The sequence below is a fragment of the Elgaria multicarinata genome, chromosome 12, assembly GCF_023053635.1.
Source record: "Elgaria multicarinata webbii isolate HBS135686 ecotype San Diego chromosome 12, rElgMul1.1.pri, whole genome shotgun sequence".
Lineage (NCBI taxonomy): Eukaryota > Metazoa > Chordata > Lepidosauria > Squamata > Anguidae > Elgaria > Elgaria multicarinata.
Genome location: NC_086182.1, coordinates 10,271,998 through 10,289,410, shown reverse-complemented (window position 1 = coordinate 10,289,410; position 17,413 = coordinate 10,271,998). Strand labels below are relative to the sequence as shown.

Sequence of the window (17,413 nt, the reverse complement as noted above, 5' to 3'; positions counted from 1 at the left end):
ACACACGGCCACAGGAAGGCTTGAGTCGTCCACCTCAGAACATCCCGGTGGTGACTGCCAGCTCAACTGTGGGAGGAGAATCTCACAGCATATCCAGAACATCCACACCATGTCTGAGCTCTGCTTGGCTGCAGCCTTCAGTCTCAGCTCTGCCTATCCAGCTGAACGCAGGGAGTGCCAGCACCTACAGCAACCTGCCTCCACAAACGTCTCACCTGTAGGAAATGTTGGGGAATCATAACCTGTTGCAGATTCCCAGCTCAGCAGCTCTGTATACTTCTGTCCATGGGTGGGGAACAGCTGGCCATCTCCCCAGGCCTTTCCATGGGCCACTGCCATCACAGTACGGAAGCCTTCCCACTGCTAGTCCCATGGAGCACTTGTATGCCCACTGCCATCTCCAGCCTGTGGCCAGTCTTCAGCTGGTACAGGTGCAGCCCTCTAGGCAAGGATACCTCCAGCAAACCTCTTTCCAGGATGGGGCAGAGCCTTACCTGTACAACTATGCAACTTTGGCTCACATACCTTTGGAACAGAGGAATCCCATGGAACAGGTAGACAGAGCTGTCCTGCTGTCACCAGACCCAAACAACCAAGTGGTTTTGGTCCACAAAGAGATGGAGCTGCAAACCCTCATGACCCCTGCTCCAGCCAGTGGGTGCTCCACAGCACCATCGAAACCCAGGAATGCCAAAGCCACAAAAGCAGACTCAAAAGATACACATTGATTTTTGCAGAAAGATGTTTCTTTCATTTATTGAGTTAATTCTTATGAGATTTCTAATCCTCTCAATACCCAATGTCCTTTGGGCAGATTACAAACAGTTAAAAGACTAAAATACCATAGAAAACTATAAAATATAATACAAATATTTAAAGGAATACAATACAACACAGTACAATACAATTCAATGCAAAACAACAAACAACACAGGGAACTTTCGCTAAGGACACTAACAACTTGTGACAGATTTCTTGGGCTTTGAGGAATGTAACTCCCAGAGGACCTCTGGTTTGGGATAGTGGAAAAATCCATAAATAATTAACTCTGATCTAGATCCATATTCCCCAAATTCCCCCTGAGATCAATCAGTCAGACCCTGTGGGTTTGCAGGTCTTGTGTTGCTTTATTGTCTTGCCCATTCATATTGAGATATTGAAATTGCTCCCATCTCCAGAAAAGAAGACACCCTAGGCATAAATGGGATAAATGAGCAACAGCTTTATTAACCTAACATATAACTGGCAATGAGAGAAAACAGCTTAGCCACAAGCCAACAGCTTTCCTATACAGGCTCCTGCAGCTCAGGCGAGAGCTGGGAGAACAATTCCCCTGCTTTCCACCTGGCCTGGATTCCCCCTTCGTGAAGCCTCAGGCCCACTACTTCTCTGCCCATGCTGCACCTGCCAGCAATACCAATAGGACAACAACCAATCAGTCACATTCAATGGAGCAAGGCTCCTCCACTTCCCATGCAGCACGAAATGCAGCTGAAACAGAAGCTCACTAGATGCCAATTCCAAAGCCATCCAAAAAGCCCTGCTTAGCCCTGGCACCAGGGACTGCTTCCATGCTGCACCTACCCAGAGGGTTGGGTGAGTTGGCTCTTGGAAGAATGCGCTGAAGTGGTTGGAGGCAGATTGTCCCTTGTTTCTTCCCCTGTATCACACGGCAACTCATCCCACATTGGCCCTGTGGGCAAGTGGAACATCCCTCTAACTTAAGGAAATCACACATATGCTCACACTTTCTCCCGGCAAAGTAGGAAAGATTCTTCATCTTGTAATCATGGGCTCCATTTTTTCTCTTTCAGTGGGGGATGCTCAGCCCGGCACACAGAGGTACATGCAGCCACCTCCTCCCAGACCAGAAGAGTCCCAGTTGCCAGGACTTGCCCAAAGGCCAGAGTAGTCCTGGTTAACATATTTCAGCGGGAGAAAATCATGGGTATGCCCATCTCAGACGTCGTTTACATCGCTGATGATGACACCTCTCCAGCTCCGAAGAGAAAAGATCCGAAAAAGATCAAGAGGACAAAATCTGAGGCAAACAAGTCTAAATGTAAAGATGAGCCATAAGAAGGCGCATGAGATCCCTGCCATGCCCACAGTCAATCAGAACATAGTGGATCACTGCCAGAAGGCCAAAGTGGTCCTGGTTGATATACGTCAGCAAGAGGAAATAACGGGCATTTCCATCCCAGTTACTGGAATCCAGTTTGCTGGGAAACGGAAACGTGCTAATCCTGAATATTTTAAAAGCAAAATCCCCAGGATTGCTCTGGAGCTGGGGCCCAGCAAAGTGGATTCCAAAACCAAACAGCCCATCCATTCACCTTCAGAGGCAACCCTGGATCCTCGGATTAAGGGGAAAAGAAAAATGGATTCGACTGAAGAAGGACTTCTGCAAAAAATGCCCAGGACAAATCTGCACTCAGATATACACAAACCCCAAAGCATCAGGAGACAGAAAAGATTTTGGGATCTGAGAAAAGTCAGACTGGCCACAAACATATGAAGAAAACATCTGACAATGCCTCATCTGGGGCTAAGGAGGAAAAAAAGTTTCCCAGAAAAAGGAGGAACCTGGAAAGAGCGCCCATATAAAGAACATCAAAATGGCGGAGGATGCTTGTAACCTCATTCCAAGTCATCTGAGCTTTGAAAAACATCTGGCTCAGACCAAAATGCCATTCCAAGATGCCTTATCACAAAAAAAAGGGAAACTGAAAATCTCTCTGACGGGACCTGATTCTTTAAAAGGATAGAACAAATGGGATAGACTTGACGGCTTCTACATCCAAAAAAACATCTGACTGGCCAGAAAGGTTCAAAACCTGAGAAAACTCAGCCTAAAATCTCCGACCCGGGTGGCTCTTTCGCCAGCAGCAGGAGGCCGGCGGGGAGGTGGGCGGTGGCAAGGACTCCCCAGCGAAGCCGGCGAGCCCGGAAACTTTTCGCCCCATCCCCGCGAGGGGCGATGCGGGGCTACCGCCGCCGCCGCCTCTTCACACAATGAGTTTCGGGGCGCACTGGAGGTGCACGCAAGTGCCTTCACGACACTGTTTAGATCCACCCCAGAAGAGGCTTCAAAGCCAGTCCCCCGGAGCAACCTGGCTTTGCACATGATGGAGTCTGTACAGGTCTTCCACGCACTGGGGAAGACTATAGTTCCAGCCGTGTCTGCTAATAAAGCCTCTGTAGTTACTTGTCCCAGCGCCAGCTCGCTGCCAAAGCCACCTCCAAGCTCATGGCCAAAACCACTACCAATCCCGTTGCCAAAGCCAGGGCTAAAGCATATGCAGACTTTTCGGCCAAAGCTAGTGCCGCTCCCTTGGCTAGAGCCAGAACCCACCTCTCTGAGAAAGCCTCCAGGGCCAACCTCTCAGTCAACCCCTGTACAGAGCTTTCAGCCAAATTCAGTGGCCACTGGGTCAAAGCTACTGCCCATCTCAGTGATTAGAAAACAAACATCTTCTTTGACTAAACCACTGCCACGGGCGTTGCAGAAGTCAGGGCCGAAATCTATGCTTAACTCATCGATCTCGCATCCCTACGAACCAAAGCCTTCGCTACTCCAAGCTAGCAGGTGAAGTGTGCAGGCCAGAGTTCCTGAAAAAGCCACTGGTTTCCCTACCAGGCCAGCTGTTCCACCACAACATGTTTGGAGGCCAAGCAGTGCATCCACATCCTCCCTGGTGAAAAATCAGGCTGTGGATGACGACGCTTCTGCATCTCCACCCTACGAAGGGGATACGTTTATCCCTTGGAGAATGCCCCCTGATGACTTGAAAGTGTCGGACCCTTTCACAGAAGAACAATGACCGGGTGGAAAGTTGATGAGGAGACAAGCCAGAAGGAGAGGGAGGAGGCAGCGCAGTTGACATCGGTGGGGCGAATAAAGTATTTTGTGGAATGGAAGAAAGAAATGGGTATATCCAATTGGTATGGCTATTCTTGACGTTACTAAGAGGCCCACCCACCCACCCACATTATATATACATACACATACACAAATACATATTGTATAGCACTATAAGATATAATTAAGTATGATATTCAGGACAAGAAGAAAATTGCTTCCTCATTCTAACCTAAACAGATAGATTAGAAGGATGAAGCAATTTCCTATTTTTCTATATACAATATCACCACTTAGGCATTAAATGTACTATGATAGGAAAATATATGTATACAAGTTGTTTAACATATATTGAATAGGCTGCGATAGCTGGATAGAGATGTTTTACAAACAAAACAAACGATCAAACAACAGCCGAGATAGCTGAATAGAGACGTTTTACAAACAGAACGAACGATCAAATGATGGGCCTCCGGTTTTTTTAACCTGTTTCGCAAAACACTTCTTCAGAGTATTTCAACTATTAGCACCATCACAAAGCTAGGATTTGGCCAGGATTTCATCATGGGTGAAATCCTGGCCAAAAAATGCAAAGCTTCAGAAGTGGTGAGTTCCTATGTACCACTTCTGAAGCTTTGCATTTTTTGGCCAGGATTTCAAGTAAACTTTTGTTTGAAGGACTAAATATATCATTTTGGAGTTGAGGAACGAATTCTAACATCTCTCCATTCACCCACAGCACTAGCTTTGTGATGGTGCTAATAGTTGAAATACTCTGAAAAAGCATTTTGCAAAACAGGTTAAAAACCCGTAGGTCTGTCATTTTATAATTTGTTCCATTTGTAAAACATCTCTATTCAGCTATCGCAGCCATGTTAAACAACTTGTATACATATATACAATTTATGTATTATGCTTATAAAGTGTGTGTTTGTGTGTGTAATTTAATATTTATTTTAACTGTATTTTTCTCTGATCACTATTTGTACTGATTCTCAGCTATTATATTCATTCATTCATTTTATGTTTTCTACATAACAGGCATTAAATCTTTTGGGGGTTATTGATTATATTTTAAAAGTTTTATATTAAAACCTGTATACATTTGGCTTATAGCTTTTAAAACAAATAGCAATAATTATATTGCTTTGGTTTATTTAATATAACTGCATTAAAAAGTTGTTGGTTACTTATTAGTTATTTATTATTTGTTACTTGCAATATATATTTATATTAGACTTATCAAATAGTTCTTTTTATACTAACAATGAAGTATATTTATTATTGTCTGTCTTTCTAATGATTTTATGGCCACAAGGGCATGGTCTAAGAGTTTCACATTTTAGTACTATTGGGTGTTGAATAGGATTTCATGAAGTTGATCCCAATTTGTAGGTGGGAGAATGTTCCTACTTGCCTTCACCAATTTAACCTTACTTCTGGCTTATATTAAGCAACATATAAACATGTTAGGGTGTCACTGATGAAAGAAATCTGAGTTGATTAATGTCAACAGATTTAATAAATTAAGGTGCAGTCCTATGCATGTTTAGACAGAAAAAAAGTCCTACAAGTCCCAACTTGGCTGGTTGAGGAATGCTGGGAGTTATAGGACTTTTTCCTGTCTAAATAGGCATAGGATTGCACCCTCAATCAAGTATATGATTGGCATAAAGTTAGATGTGACTAAACAGTAGTTTTCAAGAGAACTTGCAGTTTGTTTTTGATAGGGCCATGTAGATCATGGACTACCAACCTTGTTGGACCCTATGGGATATTTGGTAAGTTGAGGTACTGCTGTGGGCACCACAACAAAACACTTAATCAGTTGGTTGTCACTTTGGCTGTCTTTTGCATCTCTGGATCCTAGGCTGCATCCTATTCAGCTGAAACTGAATATTTATTGGACATTGCAACATCTCTTTAGGAAGGGATTGTTTAACTCAGCTGATTGCTGGCAGTGTGATGCAGCTAATGCTTCTTTTAAACATACATTTTGGCATTGTCCAGTAGTTGCTTCTTTTTTGCAGAGAGATTATTACAACAACAACAACTAAAATGTACTGGAACAGTCTTTAATTTTCACTGATGTATGTGCTTTTTAAAATAATTGATCTGCCTCATGGAAATTAGCAAATGGTCAGCATACATGGGTTCTCTGCATCCTTTTGACAGCTAAAATACTGTTATTACAACACTGGAAGGATAAACACTCCCTATAATGTAATTTATAGGAACACTTATAGGAATAATTTATAGGAACAAATTATAGGAACACTTTCAGTGTTCAAAAGTGTGGCATAGCGATGTCAGCTTCAAATGGATGCTTATTTGGACATTTCATCCACTTTTGTTGTAACCCATGTATAATGGCTAGAAAGTTGTATGTATTTTATACAAATTCATGTATGAATATTTTTTTAAAAAAGGGGGTGGGGAAATAACCACATTGGGGACCTGTGATACTATGGTGCCTGCGGGCACTACGTTGTAAACCCTGGCCTATATTCCTTATGCAACAAAATGGGCTGACAAGGAGATGGAAAGTGTTGCCGTGCAACAGGAAACAGAAATATCTTCCTGTGTAGGTGGAGAAAAGAAACAAAGTTTTGCATATTTCTGAGATCTTAAAGGTGCAAGGAAGAGATGCTGCACATTTTGCTGCCACTAGGTGACACTAGGCAAACTTTCCAGACAATGAAATTACTTAGCGAGGGACAGGGGTTTTGCTGCTGCAATAGAAGGAAGCAACTCCCCTTGGGCCCTCTTTTTATGATGCCAGGCCTCAAGTTATGGATGACAATAATATGTTTATTTCTTACCCGCCTCTCCCTCTGGATCAAGGTGGGGAACAACATTAGATACAAATACCATCAAATACATAAAAACCTATTAGATCATATAAAACTAATACAATATTAAAATAACAGTCAAAAAGAGTCCATCTAGTCCAGCACTCCATTCACACAGTGGTCATTCATACACAGATAGCCGTCTCCTCCAGGAATTTATTCAACCCCCTTTTAAAGTCATCCAAACTGGTGGCCATCATTACAACTTGTGGTAGTGAATTCCATAGTTTAACTATGCATTGTGTGAAGAAGTCCTTCCTTCCTTTTGCCCTGAATCTCCCACTGATCAGTATCATGAGGTGACTCCATCACACGCTAGTATTATGAGGGAGAAAAATGCCTCCCTATCCTCTTTCTCCACACCATGCGTAATTTTGTACACCTCCATCATGTCTCCCCTTAGCCTCCTTTTTTCCAAGCCAAACAATCCCAGCTGTTGTAACCTTCCCTCACAGAGGAGATGCTCCGTGGTGACCAGAACAGTACAGAGTATTCTAAGTGTGGCTGCACCATAGATTTGTATGAAGGCAGTATGATCCTGGCCGTTTTATTCTCACTTCCTTTTCTTAAAATGCCTAACATGGAGTTTGCCTTCTTTACAGCGGGGTGCCCACTGGGTTAATCAGAACTCTTCTTTAGCCTGGATGTTAATTTTTTTAAAAGTGGGGGAGAGAAAAGGTTATTCTTTGCTGTTCCGGGCGGCAGGACTAGGAGTACTTCCGGATAAGGATTTTCTCATGTCATGGGCCTGCCTCGTTCATGGAATTTTATGGGGGCTCCAGATGTCGCCGTTTTCCACTCATGTTCCCACATCATATTCTGTCTTTTTTCTTACTGCAGAAAATCTATTAAGGGGAAGAAGGAAAAAGACACAATAGCAGCGCAATGCCTTCTGAGTGGTAATGCTAGGAGCCCTGTGTTTGGAGGCATCCTAGATCTAAATGCGCTTAACTTACAAGAGGGTAGGTTTTGGTTGAACTGTAGAACCTTCGTGATGGCAAGAGCAGTTTGACAATGGAAGCTTTTACCTAGGTGTGGTTGGGCAGGCTCTCCCTCACCGGAAGCTCTAGTTTGGGAGTTCCTACATCAAGCTGGGGGTGGAATAGAGGACCTACATGGCCCCTCTAACTTGATGACTCTGTTGTTGCTGAACGAGATGATAAAGGCCCAGTCTGCACTTTGCGGTCCTATTGAAACAGAATAGGGGAGTTTGTAAGGGTATCACACCAGTTTCAGACTTAGGACTTTTGGAGGTTCATTTGGCCTAATAACAGCAGTGTTTCCCCATTCTCTCACCATTTTTTAATTTTTAAAAAAGTGTGTTTTGTTTTGCTGCTGATTAACTGAAAAGAAATGGGCAGGCTTTAAAGTTTATCAGTTCTGATGAACTTGAAAGCCTGTCCATTTCTTTTCAGTTGTTCCTTATACATTTCCCCTTCTTTTCCTTATGGTACCTAAGGCAACGGTGCAGAACACACAGCTAAGGCATGACCGTAGGGCCAAAGTTCATCCCTCCCCTGCATATGACCATCTACAGAGCAGCAGGTGATGGGAGCAATGGGACAACCAGGCCCCAATCCTGGGCTGGCAAGGGCATACTGGGCCTCACAAGGGCTTTAACTGCTTGCAGCAACACCCTTTCTTCTTTTAAAACATTTTAGAGTTAGGGAATAGCCAGCTGGGCATGTACATGTTTAGTGATGCTCATTTTATTATGTTTTTTAAAACTTAATTTTTATTATCACATTTATATTCCCCCTTATTTTCCTCTTGCAAGGAACCCAAGGTGGCTTATTATATTTATTTATTTATTTATTTAATTAATTAATAAAATACAATATAAAATACAGCATAAAATACAGCACAAAAATTTACATATACAAAATTTAAAAGAATATAGACAGCTAAAAACAGTTATGATAAAATACTAGACCTGTTCAGATGACTGGCATAAATGCCCCATCATATGCTTCTAAATGCCATTAAATGCCTGGTGGTAGAGGGCAGTCTTAACCTGGTGCCAAAAAGATGACAGTGTTGTCACCAGGCAGGCCTGAGTTCATTCTATAGTCGGCACCCTCTCTCTTGCTGCCATCCTCAGAGCCTCCCTCAGAGGAGGCACTCTGAGGGGGCTCCCAGATGTTGACCTTAGTGTCGGGTATGTTCAGGTTGGGATGATTCTCTCCATTTTATCTTCACAACAACCCTGAGAGGTAGGTTAGGCTGAGAGACAGTGAGCTTTATGGCTGAGTAGGGACTAAACGCCAGGTCTCTAGTCCAACATTCTAACCACTATCACCACACTGGCACTCTTATCCTTTCCTATAATAAACAGGGCCGGTGCTACCATAGAGGCCACTCAGGCGGCCGCCTAGAGCACCAAGCTAAGAGGAGCGCCGTGCAGCACAGCACTCGTGCATGTTGTTGGCTGTGAGCCGGGCCAGCCCGGCCCGAGGATTCAGCTGGGACTGGGTGGGCGAGATAGCACCCCATGCCCGCCCAGCCGAAGCGAAGCCAGAGCGGCCCTCCCAGAGCCGCTCTAGCCACCCGGAAGCCGCCCTCCCAGAGCCGCTCTAGCCACTCGGAAGCCGCCCTCCCAGAGCCGGGAAGCTGCCGCCAGAAGAAGAAAAAGCACGTGGCAAGCTCGACCTTGGCTCAAGCCAGCCTCTGCCTTACTCCCAAGGAAAGGGCACCGGGTCACCTCGCCTCTCTCCTCAAACAGGCCGCGATGTCCAGGCAGGTGGGCAAGCAGGACTCCCTCTCCCTTCCCCCAGGAAAGCTAGGGACTTGTGGACTCCTCGGAAGGCAAACTCTCCTGCTTTCCAATCCTGTGCATGTGGATCAATGGAACTTGCATCTGAGAAAGCATTACACCAGGAGGCACCAGTGCGGCCCAATTCACCTATGCCTCCTTACTCGGAAGCCTTATTCCTCCGAGTAAACGTGCGGAGGAGATCGGGATGCCAGGATGCATAGCAGGTTGCGTTCACATGGAAGTAAGTCCCGGTGAATTCCAGACGGCTCGGTCCCAAATCGAAGTGAGCCAGTCCCAGCTCTCCACTCGGCGCACACATTTGGACTTACGTGCAATTTGGGGTGTGTGTGCAAGTAGCTCGCCTTGCCTAGGGCCCAAAATAGTCTGGCACTGGCCCTGATAATAAACTGATGCTTTCAAATGTATTTAGGATCAGGGCAGCAGAATCAGATTGTACTTCATTCCTGTCATCATGATAGTGCTATGATTTATGTGAATTTAAAATCCAAAACTGCATATGCCCAAGAGTTTTTATTATCATCATCATCATCATCATCATCATCATCATCATCAAGTCTGGCAAACAGGTTTTCCCTGTCTTCTGTCTCTCTCCCTAACATATCAGGCATGTGGAACTAGTTGTGGAAGCTGGAATGGCAGGGAGAAGAGAAATGTTAGTTGTGGCCTTCACACGTGGCTGTAAGATCATTAAGGGTGCACTCCTATGCCTGTTTAGACAGAAAAAAAGTCCTAGAACTCCCTGCTGGCTGAAGCATGCTGTGAGTTGTAGGACTTTTCTTCTATCTAAACAGGCATAAGATTGCGCCCTAAAGTCCAGGGTCTCAAATGACCTCGTTGCAGCCCTCCGCACAGCTTTCTCCGCCACACTGCCGGGCCCTGGTTCGCCTTCCCTTCTTTCTGCAACCTGTCCCTGCCGCATCCTCCACGGCCACCTCTGAATCAGATCCGGATGAGCTGCGCGCGCGTCTTCCTTCTCCTCGGCTCTCGCTCTGGGACGCCGGCAGCAGCAGGAGCAGGCGGCGCTCCCGCAAAGAAGAAACCCGCGGGGAGCCGCGTTCCGTCCGCTGCTGCGGTACCTGCGCCGCGCCAGCCGCCCTTCCGCGCGGCGGCCGCCAGGGGCAGAAGGAGCGCTGCGGCTGCACGTTGTTGGACAGCCCAGGCGGTGCCATCGAGGAACGTGGTTGCCATTGGCTCCTCACCTGATGCTTTGCAGACCTTGAACTGATTGGCCGAGAGGAGCTGAGATTCTCCCCCCCCCCCCATTTCCTCCTCCTCCTCCTCCTCTGCATGTTGCTGTGATTATTATGATTATTTTCCCCTTTCCGACGACGTCTTCTTTTGGGTGCCTGCTGGTTTTGTAGCGTACCCAGGAGACCCAGCTCAGGAAGAGGGTGCGCTCTCGGAGTGTTGTGTGTATGCGCGCGCGAGCTGCTGCGTGTCTCTGATTATTTGGGGTTTCTTGGCATGGGAAGAAGCTGCTGCGGGATCTAGCTGGAGAGACGGCGTCTGCAGCCAAGTTCCTGCCCTGGGAGCGCGCTTTCTTTCTTTTTTGGGGGGGGGCAAGCACTCATCGCCCGCTGTCTTGCGCGCTCTCCCTCTCTCTGCTTCTGAGTCGAGGCGCGCACCCAACGCAACCGCAACCACGTTAACTTCTCAGAGGTCCGGGGTCTCCTGCGGAGCCAGGTAAGGCGATTTTCTTGTTGGAGAGAAAGAGCGCGCGCTTGCCCTTTAGAATTAGGCGAGAAGGGAACAACCCTCTCGCCCACCCGCCCCGCGAAAGAACTTGTTAGGCTGTGGTGTTAACAACGGAGAGAGACAGTGTGGCGTAGTGGTTAGTGTCGGACTATGACTGGACCCAGGTTCCTACCTCCACTCTGGGTGAAGTGACCTTGGGCTGGCGGCACTGAGTCTTAACCTACCTCTCAGGGTTGTTGTACAGATAACAGTATGGGGAAGAGAGGATCATATCTGTCACCTTGAGCTGTTTGGAGGAAAGCCAGTATATAAACATAACTAATCATAATCGCATATTATTATTATTATTATTATTATTATTATTATTATTATTATTATTGAATGTTCCCTGCCCCAAAGAGCTTACAACAGTCCGGATTTCAACAGTGGAGGGAGGCAAGGAAGGAAGACCCAAGGGGAAATTTCCTCTTAAGTCCTGAATGGGCCTCTCCGATAAGGACTGGCTTAATAGCCTTGAGCAACTCACTTCATCACCTCCGAGGGCATATTCTCCCAAACCCTCATGGTCTTTTCCTTTCAAGGGTAGGCCAAGGGTGCCCCAGGGTGCCTTGTGTAGGGAGGCAGGCTGTGGTAATTTCCTCATCTGCAGAACTGGAAAGGGAACCCCTTTTCCATGGAGAGTTAATAGATTTGTGTGGGAGCAGACAAAAGTGCCGTAGGAGTGAGGCACTGCTGCGGCACAGAGCTCATTTCCCGGGGGGGGGGGGCTGCTGCCCCCATTGCAAAACATTGCAGGACAGGCAGAAAGAACCTGGTTCAAACATGAATCCAGATGGGCAGGATGCGGGGCTTGTCAACTAATTCCTACTCACTTTGCAATCTGCTTAATGAAGGCCAGTGGGACCTGTCAGGCTGAATTCCACTGGCCACAAGGGAATGACCTTCCTGTCCTCCTGCAGTTCCTCCAAACAGAAAAAGGCCAAGAACTTCAGCTAAGTTCTTGCAAACGAAGGACAGAACGTTTTGCAAAAAACACCAAAGCCGAGGGATTGCTAATACAGAGAGGCAGAGACAAAGATAGCTGGTGGAGGGGTTAGAGGCGATGCTGACATCTTTGAGCGGGATGGAGGTGCTGCGTATGGGTACGCCTGGGCGGTTGTATGAACTGGCACGAGCGTGTGGTTTTATGAATGTGGAAGTATATATTTGAGCACAGAAGGGATTTTGGAATGTGCAACTTCATGTGGGAACCCACACATGCCTGTGGCTGGTGCACACAAGTATGAGCACACAACTTTGCGTACAGGCAAAGTGTGTGTCGTAATGGCAATGTGAAACACAATTATGCTGTGTACAGTCATGCATGACATACTGTCATATGCATTTTATAACTGTCTGACTGTGTGCAGAGGTTTCAGAAGTATGTCTCTTGAGAGCTGGCACGGTGTCATGTTTAGAGGACCAGCCTAGGATTTGGAAGACTTGGGTTTGAATCCTCACTCAGCCACCAAGCTCACTGGGTGACCTTGGACCAATCACACTGCCTCTTAACTGAACCAACCTCACCGGGTTGTTTGTGACGATAAAATGGGGAAAGGGGAGAACCTATATACCACCCTGAACCCCTTGAAGGATAGGTGGGATAGAATTGTAATAACAGATAAATAATAAAAGGCAAGCATTTGCGTGCAGGGAAGGAGTGATGTACAAAGTCATTTTGGGATGGGTGAACGTGCATGTAAAATCCTGATGAGCGGATGAGTATATCCTATTTGTTTGGCTGTTCACTCTGTCAAAAAGTTCAAACCTGGTGTAACAATTTATAACAGGAGGAATATAAAAATGTGTTCTTAAGTATCTTCTTTCTCTAAGAAGATATGCTAGTGCTTATTTAGATCTTGTGTATGTGGGTTGATTCTAATGTGTGTGCCTGGCTAGAAGAGCACATGGGAATGGTCTTGTGGGTACACTCAGGATTGCATGTGACGTGCATATTTGTGAATTCACAAGTCCCCATAACTATGAGAAAGTACATGCTCAACTAAGAGTGGAGGCGTCAGTATGAAGGTATGCATGCATAATATATATAGTATGTCCTTGCAATTGGGTGATTATGAGTGGGTTTGAAATGTGGAGATTTACCTGTGCATATTTAGGGCTGCATGTATGTGCATGACTTAGCTCAAAGAGGCATGGGGGTGTATATTCCTTTGGCTGCAGGGGATTCAAGGGTGCATGGAATATGGGTACCAACATACATTTCATAATAAGGGTGTGAACGTGCGGAGGTGTATATATTCAGAATAAGTGAGGAATGTAGAGTTGGTATGGGAATGTAGACAGCGTTAGTGGGGTCAACATTTGAGGGCCAAACTAGACAAATAGCCAGTGCATGTCCTCCCTCCCCCCCCTCAGATTCTAATTGGAATGTGCCAGGGCATAGAGTTAAAGCCCCCCCCCCCACACACACACTATGGTCAGGATCTGGTCCCGCTTCACATGCACCGGCTATTTGTCGAGCAAAAATCAGCTACAAAAGACTGAACTACATGACAAATATGTTTAGTTTTGTCTTGAGATTTGTATGGGCATAAGGCAAAGAGCTGTGTGTGTGTGTGTGTGTGTGTGTGTGTGTGTGTGTGAGAGAGAGAGAGAGAGAGAGAGAGAGAGAGGTGGGTGGGTGGGTGGTGGTGGGAAGAGAGATTCAACAATGTCTATAAGTTCACATTTGGATATGTTCAAGGTTTATTTGGTGTATTTAGAGAGCATTCCTTGTGGCTACCTTTTTAATACCTCACCATAACTGTTGCAGTATTGTCGACACAGTGCTAAGTCAACCTTTTTATTTATTCTTTATTTAGACACCCTTTCCTCCTCTTTCTCTTTCTCAGTCCCCCGCCCCATACCCACCTTCCATTCTTCCACACACAGGCATGCATTCCATTCACCCATCATCTATAAAGAGTACATAAGCACATATAATTGTTCATAAGGATAGCCACTCAGTGGACTGGCCAGAAATATAGGCTCTTTTGAAGAACCATCACACATAATCTGAAACATGGGGAAAGTGAAACACACAATATAATGCTCCCTAAATAGTGCTCCCCAAAAGTTCAAGGTATGAGCAACAGTGACCCAGGCTTAAATCTCAACTCCACCACGCAGCACACTTTGCGTTCTTGGGTAAATTGTTGTCTTTAACTTACCTCCCAGATTGTTTCTGAGGCTGTGAGCTAAGACCTCTCAAATAACGCTTTGTGCACTGAAATGAGAAATAAGAAAACAGACCACTGTAAGATTTGGAGTGTGCATGTAGAAGAGATCTTGCAATTCATCCCACCAAAAGGAACACAGACATCTGCTTTATTGTTCATTGGACCATATAGCTCTACTGTACCCTGGCTGGCAACCCCGCTCCTGGGTTTTCTGCCTGAAATCCTATCTTTCTCAGTTCAACTGGAGATGCCTAGGATTGAACCTGGGACCTTCTGCATGTAAATCATATGCTCTACCTACCATTGAGCAATGGACCTTGAGGTGGATATGAATATGTTTCTCAGTGCATCCTTTTGCACAGTTGGAACCTCATTCCTAAATACATTACAGCAGCTGTGCCATTGGCCGCTCTACTAAGGTGAATAGCAATTTGCCCCAAGCGATCAGCTAACTGGCCAGTTGTTCCTTCTTTCTTCTGTACTTGTCCTTTAAACCTGGGAAAGAGGGAGGACGTGCTGTCCCTCTTGGCTTTAAAGGAATGAGGCAGCCTGCTGGTATTGCAGTATTTGGCAGGAGTGGGGAGCAAGAAGAAGAAAAAGGATGGAGAAAATAAATTGTCCGTTCTGAATTTTGTTGATATGTGTTTTTTGCATGTGTAGTTATTCCTTCAGAGCAGCATACTTGGTTTCCCCGTTGTGGCTGCAAGCCTATGCACACTTACCTGGGAGTAATCCCCACTAAAATCAAGTGGGATCTACTTCCCAGAAATGATGCTGAGGAGCGTACTGTTAACCGCACAAAGATCCTGCGGAGCAGCGATTATGTCAAGAGAGAGGACTGATCCATCGTTAGGGAGTCCCATGACTGAGTATGAGATTTGAAACCAGGCCTCCACCACCCAAGAGTGATTTTAGACATGTCTTATGGTGTGGTCATCCTGCCTCCTACATGGAATTTTACAGGGGACAGAGGGCGGTCCGGATGTCATTATCTTCCATTTGTAACCCTCCTCTGTTTTTCCATGGCTTCTTCTATCTTTTTTCTTAACCACAGCAAATTGGTTAAGGAGGGAAAGATGGAGCAGTTCTACAATGTCTTTTGATGGGTAGTGCTAGGAGCTGTCCGTCTGGAATCACCATAGCACTCTGTCCCTCTCAGCACACTGGCTTAAGTGACTGAAGGGACACCAGTGGAATTTACTTCTGCATAATGCGCTCAGAATCAGAGAATATAGCCTACGGCAGGCACCTTTCTGAAAAGGAAGGAACATGGAAGAATCCATGCTAAGGCAGGTGGAGATTCAGGTGTTTCTGCATGTGCAACTGAGATAGACCTAAAGGAAAATGTGTGTGCATGCACATGGTTTTGAGTTGATACCTACAGGGACGTGAATGGAGGTGGAGAGCTGTGAGTGGGTGCATATCCACGTGGCAGAATGTGATCCCAGTGTTTGTGAACATGTGAGAGGATGGGAAGCATGAGACGGTGTGTGTTCGGCTGGTGGGTTGCGTGCCACTTTGATGGAGCAGAGTGAGTTTGTTGCAAGGGTTGTTTTGATCGTCATCTTAGTCCCGTGAATGTGTTTTCCTGGAGGTGGTAGTGACAGAAGCGGTTTCCTTTGGCCTCTTCCCCTTCTGCCTCTCTGGCTTGGCTCTGCAAACTGGCAAGGGAGTTGTTCCTAGGGGAGGCTGTGCGGGCACATTTGAGAGGCAGGGCTAGAATGCCAACTGGGCGGTGCAGTGGGCAACACTCCAGGAAGATGAAGGGGGTAAAAACACACACGAGGGTCCATCAAGGAGAGGTGCATTTGCTCACAGTGCCTGAGTTCGTAGGCTTCGGCTTTAGCTCTTCTCTCTTTGCAATACCTCACTTAGCCAAGGCTGCAACATTTGTTTTATTCTCCCTCCCGCCACAACCTCCCACAGCCGTTCTGCTGTTCCTCATGTTGACATGTTGATTTGGGTTGCAAGCACATTTTTTTTATACTCTTCCCCTGAGAAAAGCATCGTTTGTTTTTCAAGCATTTAAAAATAAAATAAAAAAACACAGAACCAACAGCAATGGAAATGACTTTGCTTGGTTGTTCCTCCACCTAGGAAAATGTGTTTGCCTGCCTGCATGGCTTTGCAACAAGGGGCTTGATTCGAAGGACCTTCAGCATAAGGGAAGGCTAACGCATTTGGAGCTTTTCTGGTCAGTGAAGGAGGGACCGTGGTGGAGTTTCATAAAATCATTGAACTATACAGAAGGAATTAAATGTATTACAGGCAGGGCTGGGCAAAGCTGGTAATAGGCCCAGGCCAGATGGGAAATGTAGGCCCCATTTCAAACTGCTTAGTAAGTATTTTTTAATCAGTTCTAAATACATATGAACTAGAACGATTTATAAAAAAGGTAATGGCAAGCACTTTTATTCACGATGTATATAAGACATCACTTCTTCACATTCAGAAATGCTTTACGTGCTTTTCTTTGGGCAAATTCATCATCAACAACAACAGAAAAATCAAGCAACTTTGCCTTGTCAATGTTAATGTTCAAAACTGCTAATCCATTCAAACGTTCTTGCACCATTGCGGACGGAAAGTATGACTTGATTCGTTTTAGAACACTGAAGCTCCTCTCATTAGAGGCCACTGTTGCTGGCAATGACAGGAAAATGCGCAACGTGATGAGGACATTTGGCAAAATATTGCCCAGTCAAGTTCAATATTTGAGCTACTTTGTAATAAATCTTTACTAAAGGGTCCCCCTTTGCCTCTACCAGGGGGACTCAGAGTAGTCCCCCTCAAAATCGTAGGCCCATGCCAACTGGCCCCACTACCCTCTCCCTCTGCCCAGCCATGATTACAGGAGCAGAAAGAGCAAATAGACCAACCTTCCCCAACCTGGATCCCTCCAGGTGTGTTGTACAACACACCTGGAGGGCACTACGTTGGGGAAGGTTATACTAGATTTTGGGATTATCTGGTGGAGCAAGTTCAGGGCAGACAAAAGGAAGTCCTTCTT

At 45.7% G+C, this 17,413-nt stretch overlaps 1 protein-coding gene across 1 annotated transcript in view; it reads left to right on the top strand.

Annotated features, from left to right (window-relative positions):
* The first annotated feature begins 11,067 nt into the window (after positions 1-11,067).
* The window catches only part of PHYHIP (phytanoyl-CoA 2-hydroxylase interacting protein), a 40,260-nt gene continuing 33,914 nt past the window's right edge, over positions 11,068-17,413 (top strand). Inside the window, exon 1 of the mRNA XM_063139461.1 lies at positions 11,068-11,173. The gene's annotated coding sequence lies outside the window, so the exon portion shown is untranslated. The remainder of the gene's footprint in view (positions 11,174-17,413) is intronic.